Source organism: Cryptotermes secundus, unplaced genomic scaffold (genome assembly GCF_002891405.2).
Source record: "Cryptotermes secundus unplaced genomic scaffold, Csec_1.0 scaffold971, whole genome shotgun sequence".
Taxonomy (NCBI): Eukaryota; Metazoa; Arthropoda; class Insecta; order Blattodea; family Kalotermitidae; genus Cryptotermes; species Cryptotermes secundus.
Window position 1 is genome coordinate 1,358,275 of NW_019727793.1, and position 17,824 is coordinate 1,376,098.

At 42.6% G+C, this 17,824-nt stretch overlaps 1 long non-coding RNA gene across 1 annotated transcript in view; it reads right to left on the minus strand.

Annotated features, from left to right (window-relative positions):
• Window positions 1-17,472, minus strand: part of LOC111865038 — a 425,443-nt gene extending 407,971 nt beyond the window's left edge. The window contains exon 1 of the long non-coding RNA XR_002842892.2: window positions 17,418-17,472. This is a non-coding gene — a long non-coding RNA (uncharacterized LOC111865038). The remainder of the gene's footprint in view (window positions 1-17,417) is intronic.
• Between the last annotated feature and the right edge of the window lie 352 nt (window positions 17,473-17,824).

A 17,824-nucleotide genomic window follows, 5' to 3' on the forward strand; every position in this document is an offset into this window, starting at 1 on the left:
ATGTGTACTATAAAAGCTGAAAACATCGGCATGTTTTTCGGGCGACCCTTAGATTTCAGTTAGTACACTGAAGCTTATTGTGTCCCTTAATGGCTAGTTCAACCCACCACTTACACATAAACCAGAAGATGTGATCCCTGAAGATGAAACAGTTCATATTTTATGTCCATAACTCAGAGATGACATTATTACTATTATTGTTATTATTATTATTATTATGGCTCTGCAGCCTTTTTTTGGGCCTTGGCCGCTTTTACAGTTTCTTGTTGCTACACAGTCGGTAGGACTCCTTGGACGGGGGATCAACCCGACGCAAGGCCGCTACCTACACACAGAATAAAAGCACACAGACATCCATGCCTTCAGTGGGATTCGAACCCACGATTCCAGGGTTCGAGAGATCGAAGACAGTTCATGCTTCAGACTGCGCGGCTACCGTGATCGGCAAAGATGATATTATGAAGATATATTTCATATATTTATAGCTTAATGGACATAAAGGAAAAGTATCTGTGTGTTTAAATGAAGTGGAGATGTAGCTACACGCATTATTAATTTCGGCATTAGGTAGGGGCGAGAGGTTAGTTCTGAAGACTTTGCTTGCGGAAAAGGAGTCTCGGACATCCTGTGGATGAGAGGCGGACTGAGACGGGCATGACGAGGTGAGAGCCCTTCGGGGAAACGTGTACCGGTCACTTAGCTCGTAGCGAGTCACTTCTTTTAAGTTTCTTTGGGTGGGGTGAGACAGTCCACTTGGTACGTCGACCACTAATTGCCCTATTGTACCAGCACCGGTTTATAGATAATGAGTGTGGAGCAGTCGGTGGAATGAGAATTGGCAGGGGAAACCTGTCCCATTGCCACTTCGTCCACCACAAATCTCACATGACCTAACCTGGGCTAGAATCCGGACTGTCGAGGTGGGAAGCCGGCGAATAACTGCTTCGGCTATGGCACGGCCAGCCAGTTACTTTACTCAGTTTTCACAGCTCATAAAATTAATACGTAAAGAATTTATATGTATTTTTGCTGTCTTGGCTCAAGACGGTTCCATATGCACTTACAGTGTGTGCCCACATTCACCTTTCGTGTTTACTCTCGTCAGTTAAGAATTACATAATAAAAATTAAGAACTTAATAACCTTCAATATTACAACAAACATGGTGATCACTGTGGCCGCGTGGTCTGAACTGTCATCGCCCGCTCGAACACTGGAATCGTGGGTTCGAATCCCACTCGAGGCACGGGTGTCTGTGTGCCATATGACGGGCCGAACCCTCGTCCTAGGGTCCTATCGTTTGTATAAAAAAGATTACGAAACAGAAGAAGAGGCCAATTCCCAACAAAGGGTTGTAGAACAACAGGAAAAAATTACAAGAAACTATATAGCTGAACACAAGTTTTAAATGTTTCCCCTGCCAATCTTCATTCCACCAATTGCTCCACAATCACCCTCACCTATCATCTGGAGCTGGTACAATAGGCCAGAAGAGCCGCCGTGGTGGAAAGTCAGCGACTAACTGCTTGAGCTATGGCGCGGACAGTTCGTTTCGCATTAAGTCATAAATAATATTGTCGCGTTATAAACCCAACACGTGACAATTCTGTATCAGAATTTGTTTACGAACTTAAACACGCCACAAGTAACAACGAATTATACTCCCACATGATGGAGATGGAAGAAATGATCGAACGGCTGCTGGCGAAAATGGAAGCCGACTTGAAAACCTGGCGAGAAGAACTGGCCGCAGAAAGAGAAGCCTTCCGTCCAGAAACGACAGCCATCGAAGCAAGGACGGTTGCCATGCGAGACAAGAGGTTGAAAGCCAACGTGAATGCCTGGCAGGAAGAGACGACAGACTGCCAAGATTCAACGGAGACAAATCCAAGAGAAAAAGAGGATGTGTTGGAGCAGCAAAAGATTCCTGACGAATAGGTTGCAATTCAGTCCCTAAAGACATGCCGAAACGAGAGAACGGCCTGCCAAGAAGCGATGGAGGCAGATGCAGAGAAGATGCAGTCCGTAGTGGAGCATCAAGAAGTACCCGTACAAGACACCACAGCGATGCTGGTCAGAGAACGTGAAGAAGAATTGATGCCGATTACCCAAAGAGACGATGGCCTCCCGAGAAAAGACGGAGGAACGTCCAGAAGAAGAAGAGCCGACCTAAGTTGGCCCAACAACGAGAAGTCCCCACCGCAGAGAAACCAGTGAAAGGACGGAAGAAGAGGCATAGGGGCAAGAAGAAAGCTGCAGGGCTACGCGGGGAGCCGAGAAACTGACCCGAGGAATTTGTGGATCCCGGAGGAAGTTGGCTGCCGCCTGAAGGAAGGTGTCCCGCCGTGCAACAGTGGCATGGCGCAAGAGAAACATCTTCAGGAAATACTGGACTCAAAGAAATTGTGGACCGCGGAAAGAAGTACCCGCAGCCATGAGGAAGATTACACGCTGTGCAGGACACAAGCGTACGGGACAAAACAAGAATAAGGTCGCACAACAAGAAACGGACGTTCGGGAAGAGACTGTGGAAAGCTGGAAGTCTCACAAGAGACAGCCAGACTGCGGAGAGTGGCGACCCTGTGTTATGCGAGTTCAGGTGCCACTGGCCCTGTGGGTAGTGCCTGGCAAGGGCCTTTTCCCAGGGTTACTTGGACTGTACTCATTAGCGATGGTAGGCAACCTAACTGAAGGAAACTCTGAATAGAACGAAACCCTGTTTTGCAATAGGTTGGTAACCTGCTCACGTATAGGGAAAAGAAAAAGAGTTTAAGAATGTCGTCTTGTGGGATGTGGCGCCGTGTAGATCTTGTGTGAACCGACGTTTCGGAGCAATGCATCGCCTCCAATTTCAGTATAGAGGTGATACGTTCCTCTGAAACGTCAGTTCACACAAGATGTACACGGCGCCACATCCCACAAGGCGGCATTCTTCATAGTCACAGCCGTGAAAACCTCAAATCTTACAAAAAAAGAATTGTTGATAACCCTCATGTTACTTCGTGTTTGAAAACGGAATGATCTAACAAGCTCAAAACTTGAAGATTATTATTATTATTATTATTATTAAACAAAAAACTCTGTGGCTTGAGTCCGCGAGCGAACTTTACCGACCGAGCGACGGCTGCTTGTTGGCGAGGTTAGTGCCAACTTTAGCCGATAGAGGGTGTCACGTGGTCGTGCAACGAATTCCCACAGCCGTTAATTTCGGTTTTCTAAACGGGAGCCGCTGTTTCCTTAAAATAGCTCCTCAATTATCCTCATGAGGAAGAGTGGACCCCGTTACAGAGCCTCTACTTATCAGAAAATCTGGTAGCGCCGGAAATCGAACCCGGGATCTTTAGCCAGGAACTCTGACCACTAGACCATAGAGGCGGTCATTATCATTATTATTTATTTACTATCATTAAGAATCGTACAGAGAATATCTTTGAATAAGTGAACTAGGTCCATATGGCTCAGGATGTGGCCAACTGGAACGCGACAATAAAGTCCGGGACTCTAGAAGAAAGGAGACACAACTTGACTAGCTCGTGGAGGACTCTGCTCTGTGGAATTATTTAGTCAAGAAGGTCCGCTTTGCTGGGACCCGAGAGTGTATAGACAGGGCGTGGTGCTGAGTTTTGCTTCTCTCAGCAACAATGACTGGAGGTTGCACTCAATGGGTGGATCTTCGTCTGCCTACACAGAAATTAACGTACAAAATTCGCCGCAGGCCAATAGAAAAACACCGTTACGAAGGGATGCTCTTTCTGCAATGCACTCACCTTCGCACCGATATTACTGCTATAAAATCAACCTGTGACAATAAACTACAATTATGATAAGCAGCCTACCTGTCTAGGTTCGATCCCCAAGCCCGGGCACATCGATTACTTACTTACTTACTCATGGAGCTGAGACCTTCTTGAGGAGCCGCAAATTCTACAGCTACTCAAGAATTTCCCAGTATTTTATGGAACCCGAAGGTTCATCACTATGTTCACAAGAGCCCTCCACTGGTCACTATCCTGAGCCAGATATATCCAACTCATACCACATCCTATCTCTCTAAGATCCATTCTAATATTGTCCACCTACCTACGCCTTGGTCTTCCCTGTGGTCTCTTTCCTTCTGGCTTTCCCACCAATATCCTATACGCATTCCTCGTCTCCCCCATTCGTGCTACATGACCTGCCTACCTCATCCTCCTTGACTTGATCATTCTGATTATACTTGGAGAAGAGTATTTTCTTAAATTCCTTGAAACAAAAAATTTTGCCCTACGTATTCTAAAGTGAAATTATACCGGTATGTACTCTGAGACCTAAAACCATAATCTGCTACTCGTAAAATAAGCGGTACACTCATTCTCCTATGCTGAGTTCCGCTAAACTAAAACTTCAAGAAATAGCGTGTTCATATGCTAGAGGCTAAGCCAAAATATAGCATAAATTTACGTCATCATTTCATGCTAATGGTAGGCTACAGTGACGGTAATGGAGGTAAGTGTGAACTGTACATAACGCAAACACAACACTCAGTTCAAATACAGAACAAAATCTACGCCATGTGTGCACATACTTATGTTAATATATATTTTCAAAGTTGCTCTTCCGTGCGAAATGAATTTCATTTCCGGTAACTTTACACAGAAATCGTTAAGGTAAAGCTATCCCTGTTAACAGGCCGTTGAAGCTCATAGGTTTGTGAGACGTCGAGGCTCCCATGTTTTCTAGACAATCGACTCACAGATGGCAGTGAGGTTGTCAGCTTTACAGGACGCCTTTCAGCCCCAGGAAAATTCCTGGTACTCATTTCTGTTAGAGCCTGAGTCGACCCCAGGGCCTTAGTGCGGCTGGAAGAATTGGATCAACTGAAAAATTTCATGTCTGCAATGCGTGCTACTTGTCTCCCCAAATCTCCTCTCTTGATCTGATTACCCTGATATTCGATTAAGAGTACAAACCATGAAGCTCCTTATTATGTAATATTCTCCTGCCCCCTGTTAGTTTCTCCTCAACATTCTCTTCTCTCAGAGAGAGAGAGAGAGAGACTAAGTTTCATGCAGAAATGCAACAGGTACAATTATAAAGAGTTGAAACACTATGTAGCTCCTACACATCCTGATGTTTCTGAACAACATATCGCTTCTGTCTTCAAGGTTGAAGATTAAGTCAAGCAAGAAAGCAGCTAGTTTACCCTTCGACCCGGAAGATAGAAGCGATAAGTTCCTCCGAAACGCGAGGCTCTCTGCCAGCTAAACTTTGTTAAAACTAAGGCCATACAATTCACATTCACTGCTGTGAGAACCATAAATAAAAAATTGTAAAATCATATATTTGTAGTTATATTTTAATTTTTAAACCTACGTTCTTAAAAGCGACATGAATAATTCCTAACCGGATGATAACAGGCATTCCCAAAATTTAATATTATCTTTTCTCGACCCAGTTTTAAACCGCTTTACGCGACAAATACTTCATACATTAATCAAGGATCATTTCTTTAAGAATATCATTTGCATTGAGTTCTTTTGCCCATAAAAAAGCACAATAGAACGCTGCTTTTCGGTAGTATACAACCTCAAGCACGGTCGCCATTTTGACTACTGAAACCAGCCTCTGAACATGCGCATGCACATCTGTTATCTAGACTGTAATGAAATTTGACTGTGCTGCTACCTAGTGATACACATAGAAAATTATTACATCTGTTACAGCTGCTTTACTTCACTTTGTGACCTATCTACTGACTCTTCCTCGTATAACACATCTCAGCATTTTGAAGTACAACATGGAGAACACCTGCAAGAGGAACGTTATACCAAACATTTGATATAGAACACATAATTTATGAATCCCTTGCATATTTCATTGATACGGTGTTGTCTTTCAAATGGTCCCTCAAAGGACGGAAGTTAAGACAATGAACAGGAGATGAATGGAAAAGAAGAAATCACCCAGCCAGTCAATGACGACAAGCCTATCATTACTCTGAAAAGAGAGGGCAGCACCAACAATGAATGAAAAGTGGAATGTCGCATTCCGATGCGTCTCATAGCCAAACCCAGTCTGCCTCCAAGTTGTGTCGCCGACTTCTCAAAGTTTTAGGACTTGATGTGTGTCATGGCAGGATGGATATATGCAGTCACTGAAGAACTGTTTCACAAATGTCAGATGACTTTTTGTGCTTCGTCTGGCATACTATGAAAATGCATTCAATAGTTTTTCTTTATTCTTTTGTCTGTCCCATCTCCTATTAGGCATACTCACTGACTTACAAACTAATTAATTAGCTCCATAAGGCAGGAGTTAGCATAATAACCTAGCACTGAACAATTTTCCAAAAGACTTCACAGAATAAAGCTTTATAAAAATCTATCACCATAATGATAACAAATTATATGAAGACGAAAGTAAGCCCATTTCTTTAACGTTGTGTGTATCAAGTATGCCTCACACAATGGACAGTGTTCAGCACAGTATTAATATAATTCCTGAAGTAGGAGTCTCCTTAGGACTCGAGAACTCCTTGCCTGTCGAAAAAGAACCCAGCTTTTCAGTGACCCAAGCATTTATTACGATAGGCTCAAAAGCCCGCCACAGGACCAGTCCACAACCGTACATTTTATTATACTTTAGAATCGATTTCAATAATCTTCCTTCTGTAACCAGATCTTCAAAGTGGTTTTACGACTAGAATTTTGCATGCTAGATGCCATACATACCCCATCTTTTTTTGATATGATTGCCTTAATAAGATTTTGCGAAGAATGTTTAGGACATAAACGGAGGGTGATGAAAGAGACGTAGAGAAACAGACAAACGAAACCAAATGTCACAAATTATGTCATGTTTTGAGCAACGAAGCAGTCCATCCTGGCAGGTTATTGCAACATCTACGTTGCGACCGTTTCAAAGAAAAGGTCCTGAAGTGCTCGGCCGAGCAATCAACCCTCATCCACCGAACTCAGCAGGTGATTTCTTATCTCGTCCCTTTTGTTGAGAAAAAAATAGCAAACGCAGCCACGCCTCCACATAATGCAGGAACCAATAATCGACTCGTACATAAATTGAGAGAGAGAGAACTGCACCTTACCTGCGGACCTACAGCACAAACGTCGTCAGGCTAATGAAGAGAACAAATTAGTTTTAAATAACTAATTATATGGTGCAGATTATTTACTGTAAAGCTAACAGCTGCTCAGCCATTCAAAAAATTCATTGCCTTTTATGGAATTCGGAGGTTGATTACAGTGTTCACGAGGGCTCTACTCTAGTCCTCGTCCTCAGTTAAGTGAATCCAGTTCACATAAACGCATCCTACGTCTTTCAGAATCATTTTAATATTATACTGATCTAAACTATCACAAAGCCAGTAACGGTATCCGAGCGGTCTAAGGCATGCACTGTCTTCGCTCGCTCGGAAACCGGGATCGTGGGTTCGAATCCCACTCAAGGGCATGGATGTTTGTGTGCGTTTTTCTGTGTTTCTCTACAGGTAGATGCCTTGCGATGAGCTGATCACCCGCCCAATGAGTCCTACCGTATGTGTAAGATCTAAAAAACCGAGTGAACGGAGAAGTTCATTGAGGTAGGCCTAGGCCCACAGGGGCTGTAGTGCCAAGGAAAAAAAAACTATCACGAGGTCCGCAAAAATATAAAAAAGGCTCAACATCACCTTCGTTCATTGTCTCTATAATCCTTTTTGTCTCTGTGAATCTTGATCCACCTGCGTACTTGGTGAAGTAGGGAAGCAGAGGAGAATGCGGTATGGATCATGCCGACGTCTCTCTGAGGTGGCACTGAACCAGCAAGTGAGTATGCATTACTCTATGGAAAGGGGAATGAAAATCATGAATTAGTTACAGGTATTTTTTGTACATAAGAGAAGAGTACCAGCAGTTAAGAAGGTAGAGTTCGTTAGTGATAGGTTATCATACATAATACTAAAAGGTCGCTGGTTTGATATCACTATTCTGAATACTGGTGGGAAATTCAGAAGGAAAGAGACCACTCGGAAGACCAAGACGTAGGTGGGTGGAAAGTATGGAAAATAAGAGTGACGGGATGGGCTGGTATGAACTGAATTGATCTGGCTCAGGATAGGGGCCAGTGGATGGCTCTTGTGAACAAGGGTTCCGTAAAATGCTGGGAAGTTCTCGAGTCGCTGCACAATTGGCGGCTTCTCATGGAGGTTTAGCTCCATGAAGTGAATTGGCCTTTTGCCGATGTCTGTCTAGAGACACTGGAGAAATTCTGTAGTTCATATTAAGGTTAAAATCTTGTTGAATGTAGTGTGATAAGTATATAAATATTTCGGGTGAAGTTTCTGCCTCCACCTTCAGGCTAGAAGATAATCTTCCACTTCATCTTTCTAGAATGATCACTAGAGGGGAGGGTAATCGGCAGAAATTATGGTATCTATCAAAGTAGCCGGTCACGGTAGTCGAGTGGTCTGAGGCGTGTACTGTTTTCCCTCGGTCGAAAGCCGGGATCATGGGTTCGACTCCCACACAAGGCATGGATGTTTGGTGTGTGTTTATTCTGTGTTTAGGTAGAGGCCTTGCGACGAACTGATCACCCGTACAAGGAGTCCTGCCGTCAGTAAGAATGATCAGTGAAAATGAGAAATTAGCCCTATTCTCCAAAGTGGGAGCGAAAAGGAAAAAGGAAAAAATTGTCGAAGTGCACGGCGTTACATTCCAGACTAATTAATTAGTCATCACTCTTCAAGTAATCAAGTGATAGAACATTTTCTCAGAGCCAAGACATTATTCAGAATAACTATCTTAAAAATATTTCTAAATTTCGTAAATATAACGTATACAATCTATTATTATTATTATTATTATTATTATAACTACACATAGGAGCCCAGACAGATCAGGCGGTATAGCGACGGACTATGGGCAGGGAGGCAAGGGTTCGATTCCAGAAGGACACGGAATCGAACCCGGGCCGGAGCGGTGGGAAACCAGCGACTAACCGCTTGAGCTACAGGGCGGGCTTGCAATTGTTTAACTTAACGTCCATGTATTTATCGTCCGTCAATATTGCAACGCTTGTTTATTCACTACTTAATTTTAATTTTAGTTTAACATTATACACTTTGATACATGTTTCGGCCCCAAACGGCCATCTTCAGGTGTCTTGATATGTTACAAATATTTCATTAAATTATGTTAAAACTGCTACTGATTTTAACACGGATTAAGACACTGTAGCTGTTTGTCTTGCAATATTGATGGACGATAAATACATGGACGCTAAGTCGTACAGTAAGTCTTGCTATGATCACCATACGCCAGAAATTTGTACGTCGGCCATTAAGTAATAATTAATTGTAGGAAACTGGAATTTAAGAGAGGGGAGTGGCCTATTATGGCATTCATATTAAATTTCTTGAAGAACAGCAGGTTTGTTCATAAGCATAATTGAGGAAATCACTGATATAAGGAAATCATGTTGAACTCACAAGGCTGAGCTTTCCTTTAATGCAGTGAACTAAATCCTCAAAAAAACACACGGCATTGCCAACACTGTGAACTACAAACTTCATTTTCAATGTTGCAGAATAGAGCAGCGTTTTGGATTAGGTGTCCTGCGAGTATCCTATAAAAGACCTTTCCTAAACTCACGCTTGGCGTTTCAAAGCTCACCAGTTTCAGCAAAACAGTGTGACGTACAACAATGCGCAGCCTGCGGTGTACACCCGTGTCTTTGGGAAGCAGAAAATAGAAATAGGTAACATATTTTTGTGAAAAGAAGAGGGAATGTGTCAAGAGATGAAATTTATCATGAGAGACCTGTCAAACTGCCAGGGTAGGGACGCCGTTTACCGGGCTTGTCATGAACTCGGAAGGCAGCGAAGAGGACTAGATGAGCACTGTGAAATCGTGGTATATTTTAAAAGAGAAATGAGACCCACCTCGGCAACCGCAAGCCAGAGGGCACGTTGATATTTTTCGGAGGGTTTTCATGTACGCGAGTATTTGTATATATTCATAACAACTTATATATATATACGTGAAGGTAAGACTGTCCCTGTAACAGGCCGTGAAGGCCCATTGTGGTGTGAGCGGTCGAGGCTCCACATCTCTCAGACAGTCAGCTCACAGATGGCGTGTAAGGTTGTCAGCGTTAAGCGCCGGCCGCCCTTTGCAGCGATGTGTATTTCGTGGAAGAGAGGAAGATTCCTGGTACTCATTTCTGTTAGAGGCTGAGTCGAACCCAGGGCCATAGTAGGCTGGAGTAATTAGGTCAACTTGCATCGGGAATCGAACCCGCAACCTTCCTGCTTGTATCAAATGAGAAACACAACCAGAATGATCAAGTCAAGGAGGACGAGATGGGCAGGGCATGTAGCACATATGGGAGAAAAGAGAAATGCTTATAGGATTTTGGTGCGGAAGCCAGATTCAAAGAGATCACTACGGAGACTTAGACGTAGGTGGGAGGATAATATTAAAATGGATCTTGGAGATATAGGATGGTTCGTTATGGATTGGACTGGTCTGGCTTAAAATAGGTGTTGGTGGAAAGTTACGGTCTGGAGAAATTCTCGAGTAGCTGGGCAACTGGCGGCTTCTCGAGATGGACTCAGCTAGACTGAGTTTTGTTTTTTAGTTACATCAAGTGACCAACTAACGCAGCAGGATGCTAAAATGCAATATTCTAACGATTTCATAACTGTGAGATAATCTTCGGAAAGTCTGTGATGATTTTCGGTCTACGAACTAAGTCTCCAGCGCTGAAGAGTATTAAATGTTTAAAACGTGTTCAGATCACATTAACTACGGCGTTGGAACGTACTTAAAGTTAACTGAATCTAAGAAAATTACCGACTAAACGTCATGCAGGCTGAGTTACGCGAGACGGTGTGTAGCGAAGCAACGGCGCTCGAAATGTTTCGATGCGAGAAAGTAAGCTCAGAAGCTATTTCGGTTGAAGAATCCTGCCTTCTGGGATATAACATCATGTGATCTGGTGAAAGTCAAACGACATTTCGGTGAAACATATCGCCTTTATCTTCAGGGTCGTAGAGTAAGCCAAAAAATCAGGCAACATGAAGCAACCAGAGCTCATCTGGCTGCGTAATTCATATTATCACGTGTAGGGTGGTACGCGCGACGAAAATAACGAGTTCTAGTTTGGATGATTGGATTTATTAACACCTCTGTTGCAATCTCTCCTAATTACAATTAATACAGCGCTATCGCTGATTTACACAATTTGCAGAGTTCACCGTTGTACACTCCCTAGGATTCTCAGTTTTCGTTAGTCGTCTCCCGGCAACGGATCTCAACACAGAAATTATCACTTCAAATCACTATGAAGTCTTCTTGTTATTTCGTCTTCAATCACTCTGTACTCCTCTGTCCTAATCTGTACTCAACTAATTTTCACAATTCACTCAATTCACTAAGGACACGCTCCATTCTAGTCCCTATACTCTCAACTGCTGAACCCTCCTGGACTCTCCTTAGCTCAAGTTAAAGTCAAAGTCACATTGTGACTGACGGTCAGTCAGTCAGTCAGTCAGTCAGTCGAGCCCCGGCTGGGGCTCATGACCAGATTTTCTTCTTGTTTGAAAGTTACTGTCCTGTCCATGTGGGGCGCCCTCCATGACGAGAGGTCGGGTCTGTCATTTATCAGTCATAGTCGGTGGTAATAAGTCCATTGTCAGTATTTAAAATATTTACAATTTTATTGTGAATACATACTCCTATGTACAACATATACAAGGCCTCTGTCAGTCCACGCTCAGTACAGAGGATTATACCCTATTTCTAGTAGCTTTTTTTATCTGCAAGCGGACTCGTGTTATATAGCCGCGGCACGGACAACGCATAAAACACAGTTCTATTGTTGCGTAGCGCAGACCATACAGAAAACAAGTCACGTGATGGCTATCTAGCCTGTCCATTGACGCGCTGACTGTTGCCTAGCAACAAGCTATAAATATCCGTCCTACTGTTGCGTGCACGTATTGCGGGGTGTTTATCGAGCTTTTGCCTGGCTATGCGTTGATATGTTACAATACTACTTGCTTGTTCGTCTTATACGTGATTCCTGAATATGGAGACCAGAAGTGCTTGCGAAACATCGGTTAACTTCCATCGGAGTATACGGCATTGTAGACCAGCAATCGCTACGACAACCTCAAATCCGCTAAATTCAGTTATTTGAGCTTGCATTTTTTTTTCTGTAAATTCAAACGTTGTCCATTAGAAACTGTGTGACAGGTTCTCGACCTCCAGAAAACCGTTGGCGACCCACACCCTACGTTACGCAGGTAGACCTGCCCGGCCGTCAGATGTCAGTGCTGCAGCATGAGATCTGGTATAGGCTGATATTCAGAACGCCGATCCGGGAGAAATAGCATAGGAACGGCAAGCCTGTAATTCTTTCAAATTTACTTCATGAGGTTCTTAGTTTAATGTAATTACACATGGGAAAATAACAAGGTCATGCAAAATTATGACGTAAATCCTGAAAGGCAGAGATCACTTGAAAGTCCTATGCAAATATGGGAGAATATTGAAATAGATGTAAAAGAATTCTTGTTCGAGGTTATGGACTGGTTTAATCTGTGGCATGATAGGAAACAATGGCTGGATGTTGCGAATATATTGCTACATGCAGACCCTTTGCTAGGGAACGGCTCCGTAAACAAACACGCAACAAATATGCGACCAACAATAGAGTAGACTCATTTCTATGTAACGGCCACAACACACGCACGCAACAATAGAACAGGTGTCGCAATAGATGTTTCCTATGTGGTTCGCATATATCTATTGCTAGGCAACGGATGTTGTGGTCCGACCCGAGACTGTAAAGCGATAAGACAACAATAATTGATAGTCAACTAGAAACAGTCTCCCATGTGAAGGCGGGGTCGAATACCTCCACTGTAGCTCTGCGAGTCGTAGGAGGCGACGAGTCTCGCGGGACTCGAACCGGAGAATGACTGCGCTGGCTAGGACCAGCAGCAATTGTAGACGACAGACCCGCCCTCTCGTCAGAAAGAGCGCCCCACATCAACAAGTCTGTAACTGTTTGACAGTAATAAAATTTGGTCGTAAGCCCCAGATGGGCGCTTTATTCCGAGACAGACTGGCCGACTGACCGCCGGTCGTAACATAAGGCTCAGGCTCAGAATTGACAGATTTAGCATTTGAAAAGAAGACCTTATGTGTGCTGTAGCTACAGTGAGACTGTTACAAATCCGTTGCCAGGATATAACTAGTGAACAGTGAGAAGACGTAGCATGTCCTAGTGAGTCGTAAAGTGGGTAGATTTGCGATAGCGCTATAATTGATTTGATTAAAGGCGATTGTAAAAGAGTGAGCAATAAATTCAACTAACAATCCAAACACCTTCTTATGAGTGACTCATACACGTGTCAATATTTTTTATATTTTGTATTAATAAGCAAGCTTACTATTGATCTGAAATTCATAAATACAAGGCTTAGGAGCAGAAGTAATCCTCCCTGAAAATGTTAGCCTCTGAACTACTAAAGAAATCCCCTGCCAATATGAAACCCGATGGTTCATTACCGTGCACACAAGATCCCACCATTGAACTCTGTCCTGAGCCATTTGAATCCAGTTCATATCCTCACACTCCCAATGTTAGTTAGTTATAGGAGAGGGTGGGTTTCCCCATGCACTGAGACCAGTATTGGTCCACTGTGCTTCCCTCTATGATATTCAACCAGTCTCTATACCCTACCGATATTTGTGCGTATCATCAGTCCAGACCGAGCCAGTGAGTTCGCCTCTACTGGCTTGGCGTTATCTATAATGCTTCCCCCATCTATCGGAGGTGTTAGAGACTACTGTTGGGTGGGAAATGTCCTGAATTTGGCTCAGTGATATCCTTAGGAGATATGAGGTTCTTTTAAGTGCCGTAAAGCTACGACACGGGACCCACGGCTTAAAGTCCCTCCCGGAGGACTTGTTCCCTGAATTTTTCCGCCCTTAAAAATTCCACGACCTCCGCCGGGTTTGAACCCGCGTACTACGAGTCATGAGGTAGGAACGTTACCTCTAGACTACGCAGGCCGCTTTTCACTCCCAATATTGCTACATGTTTTATTTTTAGCTTCGTATCCACGCCTACGTCCGCCGTGTGAACTCTCCCATTTAGGTTTAGCAACCAAAATGTTCCATGCAAAGCGTATCTCTCCCACTACCGTCAAAATTTAACAATATTCTGTAAAATCATTATTCATTAAACTATTCCTTAATGACACATTTTCTGCATGAAAATTGTAATTCTTGGCAGTTTTATTATAATTATTTTCAGGGTATAAAATGGTGTCATACAGCGTAAGATAACGAACTACAGTTACTTTGAACATAACCTCCAAAGAAAAAGTTAACAGACACCGCCTAGAAGTGAGTACCGTTGTGGTTAGTATTATAACAATTTCGTCTGAAATTCTAAGCAATTCATAATCAGCCAGTCATTTTCTAATTACTTTATAGCAAGCCAATACATATCACTAAACAAAACCAATAAACTCCATACACGGATGTTATGAACTCCGTCTACAATATATTTTAATGCGTTTTAAGTGTAAATCATTTATCATTCTTGTTAAGAAAGGGACAGACAAGATTACATAACGACCATCTTACTATTCCCTTCTTCTTCTTCTATGTCCTTCATAGAGAAGAAAGCAAACTTGTACTTTTTAAGTATGTCTTCACGCTCGTCGCATGTCATCTGTCACTTGTTTTATTTGTGGGAGGAGACACGGCTGCACTCTGGCGGTAGAAGACTGCAAGTCACGCGATCTCAACTGATTGCTTCATCCTTATGTACACTACCTTTACATGCTGTTACCCTCAAGGTAATTAAAACAAAAAAAATTGAAAATACTACACATGGTCTGCACACGACAGCAGAGCCAGTGTATACAAAGATTTCTCACAAACTACGTCTTAAAAGTCCCTCTATTTTCATGAAATAATTTATGTCTATAGGCCTATATCTCTGAGTGTAAATGTACTAGTGTGTTGGTCGGCATGTCCACAAATATAGTGTATTTTATTCAGGGCCACTTTAAGGTAGTTTTGGGCCTTGTATATAGCATGATCTTGCTCCAGCCTCTCTATACCCTTAAAGAAAAGGCTTAAGGACATAAGACCTTAAAACAGCAAATCAATAAAATTTGACTATATTTAAGAAAGCAAAATTAGTAAGGAAATATTAAGAACACATAAAATAAAAATTACAAACGAGAAATATGAAATTGCAAAGAAACCAGCGAGAAAAGTACACTCTGCGCATCTTCTGTGTATCGACTGCTGAGGACACTGAATCGCATTTACAAGCTGAGCTAGCTATTAAAGACATTTGAAACTCTGATATGAGAGTTAATAATCATCGTACTGCGGAGTGTTGGAATAGAAATTGCCTTTCTGAGTTTCAGTTCAGTAAAAAGTCATCAACGATAATTTTAAATTTATTAATTCAAAATTTAATTTCCATCTGGCATTTACGGTAAATTATTAAGATAATGATGTTACCTTAAATAACTTCGACTTTATGTGTGTCAATATTTGAAAAAATAAATGTTCTCTTTCAGTCGAGGACAAATATATATATATATATGTGTGTGTGTGTGTGTGTGTGTGTGTGTGTATGCTTAATATTCACATAATGCGTAATTATTGGAAGCTTAGATAACATCGACTGATATAATTCTGAGATGCTCGGAAAAGTCTGTGAATGTTTAAGCACACGGTTGCGACGTCCTCGTGGCAGAAACCTCAAAAATCATGGCTCCTTGGTAAGTTGTATACTTTTTTCTTAATTCGCTTAGTGGGGGGTGGAGTCCAACTGGGTTCACTCGGCACGGCGGCCACTGATTGGCCTATTGTAGCGTGCCCCGGGTAATTATGATGATGGAGAAGTTGGCGGAATGAAGATTGGCAGGGGAAACCGAAGTACTCGGAGAAAACCCGCCCCAGCGTCACTCTGTTCACCATAAATCCCACTTGACCAGACCCCGGTATCGAAACCGGGCCGCCGCGGTGGGAAGCCAGCGACTAACCGCTTGAGCTATGGCGCGGCCTTGTTGTATACTTTATCCATTGGATAAGCAAAATAATACCGTTGTATTATTTCATTTCACATTAGCTAATTCCATATATACTTAGGCCATATATAATTTCGTTACTGCAAGTAACAGCAATGAAGATGCCCACGAAACACGTCCTATTACAAATGCGACGTGTATGCTTAAATTCTGTACGGATAATCACTGAATGGACGATATGTTTAACCTGTTAAAGCATGGTATGGTGTGTAATATTTGTACCACTTGTAAGATTTGAGGCTTTCAAGGCGGTGACTATGAAGAAAGCAGTCTTCTGGGATTTGGCACCGTGTATATGTGGTGTTAACTGACGATTCGGAGGAACGTATCGCCTCCATTTTCAGGGTAGAAGGAAAAATATAAGAAATCCGCAAGCGAAGAGACCGTGAGAACCCAGTCTGCTTTTACCGGTTCTCACGGTCTCTTCGTTTGCGGATTTCTTATATATTTCCTTCTACCCTGAAGATGGAGGCGATACGTTCCTCCGAAACGTCGGTTAATACCACATATACACGGTGCCAAATCCCAGAAGACTGCTTTCTTCATTTTTACTACTTGCTTTAACTTTAAAATATTTCGCGTTTCTTTCACGGAGTGTATATTGTCACGTATCCGGGGTTAGCGTGACTAATAATAGTGGGTTCTGGATACGAATTTAGATTTATTGGCACTTCTTCATAATTGCAATCAATTATAGCAGCCCACAATCAGTGATTGTCTAGGACTCGCTCAATTCCTTACTGAACCACGAGAGACTTCTCTTCCACTGCGACGAATAACGAATCATTGCTTCCACAATCAATGACGTCAGTCTGACGAACCCCTACGAAGATTCTCAGACTGAAATGAATGTACGAATTAACTCCTTTTATAACTGTAGGAGAACCGAACAGAGATCACCGCCTGCAAGGTTAGGTTCCTTTCATGAACGCGTTGTCTCGGAAATCGTGTGTTAATTAGGAAACAACGTTCTGGGTCCTAAGTGTCTGCGAATTTCAGTTTTCGTAGCCATGGAACCCGTCTTCCGTTATCTCTCCGCGGCAACGTATTTGCCAGTTCGTTTCCTAGCAACGGCCCACATGTCACAATACATTTCGCATGACTATCAGAATAAAGATGTGTTCTAATATGGTAACAAAATCTTCTATGTGAAGCTGGAAATTAATTTTTGTATTTATGAGAAGAAATTTGTTCTTCAAAGAATTAATGTCTTGCTTCTAACACGAGAACGACGTGACAGTAGGTTTAACAGCAATACGAAGTTTCAGAGCAGGCAAGATAAAGTTTATGATTTTAGGCAAGCAAAAATAACATACCCAAAGAACATGAGTTGTAAGACGTTCTCCGTGCTCCCTTTTTACATGCGATCCAGTCCCCTGAAACAAACAATGATTATTTCATAGATAAATACACAAATAAACGTCATTTCTTAACACAATTAAGACGTATTGGAGAGTGGAGGTGAAGATCCATGCATACTTAACCGCGACAGTACATTTGATTACAATATTTTTTTCCCTTGGCACTACAGCCCCAGTGGGCCTAGGCCTACCTCCATGAACTTCTCCGTTCACTACGGTTTTTCTAGATCTTACACATTCGGCAGGACTCCTTGGGCGGGTGATCAGCTCGTCGCAAGGCCTCTACCTGTACACATAGACAGAAAAACGCAAACACACAAACTAAACATCCATGTCCTGAGTGGGATCCGAACCCACGATCC